The following is a 1635-nucleotide window of genomic DNA, read 5'->3' as shown; positions in this document are numbered from 1 at the left end:
TTTCATTTTCATCCTCCTGTTCTCCCTTGTTCTCTGTCTCTCACAGCTGCAGCTCGTCACTAATCAGCCACTGGTTCTCCATCCAGTAATTTAACTCCTCATTGTTTATCAGTCGCTGCTGGATTCTACTGTCGAWCACCGTATGTCTCTACGGAGGAACATCAGGGCCGGTGTATCCCGTGCTTTAGTTCCTCGCCTTGCACCAAACATGCCACTTTCTGGTTCTGTCTTATTAGGAATCACAGARAAGCAACACAATCTTCTAAAACCACACTTGGATCATTTGACCAGAGAGAGGACAAACAGTGTGTTATTTCCACCTGCAGAGAAAACCGTAGAGCCCACTGTGGAAACGCGGACGCAATTGGTACGAATGTGAGCTCGCAGGGCAACCCTGACACYTTATCAAGTTCCTGTCCTTCATGTCCACCGATGTTTTCGGGACTCTCCCTCTTTGCTACATCTACTATAGCGGTGACTGCTCAAAGGGACTGACAGATTGTGTGCATCTCAAAAAATCCCCCTGGTGTCGGGACATAAGCATTCGACATCCTTARAACGTGAGCAGATTAATTTCAATCCACAGGGTCATTTTCTTAGCATCAGAATTCAATGTGTGGGATTATCCAGTACACTTGAGGGAAGTCTGCTTAATATCAGAAACAGATGTCAAGAGAGCATTACACGCTGTTTCACACACAACTCAGAATTACAACCAGGCAGATGGGAGGGAAAGTTTTAAAGATTAAAAAAAGACGGATCTCAGACGTCGCTTTACTTTAAAACTCTTTACAGAAACCAGTAGGATTGTAGCTGGACCAGTTGGGCATAAAGCAACTTCAGAATCTCTGTCCCCTAACTCAAAGATGGGCTGTAATAAGTTTTTTTGTAAACCGAATCCTCTTCTGCTTCTGGGTGGCAATCAACAAGACGGTCTGCAGAGAAGGAAGCTGCTCCAAACAATCATCTATCATGAGGGCAGACACACCGTGACACCGTATCCCATGTTAAACAGCAGGTCTCCRGGGTTATGTTGCGCTTTCAGAGGGATTGGTGTTTGTAAGGGCTACCTTAGCAAGTTGCCTTCCTGTTCCCACAAAGAGTTGCAGTGCAGTTTTACATTCTGCCAAAGAAAAAAAAAAAAAGAGCGTGATTACAATTTCTTTCGAAGAAGCCTTCTTCCAAACCTAAAGATGCTTATCAGCTCAGTCAAAGTAATGCTTCTGCACCACTGTGGTTTGCTTTGAGTGCTTTGTTTCATTACTGCAGTCATGCATGCAGAAAAGCTTTTTTGCACAAGGGTCTGAGTGCAAAGGTGTTGATTTTAAGTGAGCCGCTTTGTGTGAGTCTGACTGGATTTCATCGAGTCCGGTCGTATGTTTTAAATCCGTAACCAGTTTTCACGAGTTCAGTTTTCAGTAAATCGCGATGCAGGCAGAGAGCAAACGCCGGCTCTGGTCTGTCTGGGTCTAACCAACGCAGGAGAGAATCTGATGCTGGCAACAGGAGAATCCCGGTGGCTYGGCTCACGTCGCCACCAATTTCCAAACGTTCACGTCAGTTTTGTTTTCGTAAAGGTGACACAAACCTAAAAAACATACATTTATCTAAAGATGCAGAACGTGACACCAAAGA

This window comes from Poecilia reticulata, linkage group LG1 (genome assembly GCF_000633615.1).
Source record: "Poecilia reticulata strain Guanapo linkage group LG1, Guppy_female_1.0+MT, whole genome shotgun sequence".
In the NCBI taxonomy this organism is placed as follows: Eukaryota; Metazoa; Chordata; class Actinopteri; order Cyprinodontiformes; family Poeciliidae; genus Poecilia; species Poecilia reticulata.
Note: the sequence above shows the minus strand (reverse complement) of the source record.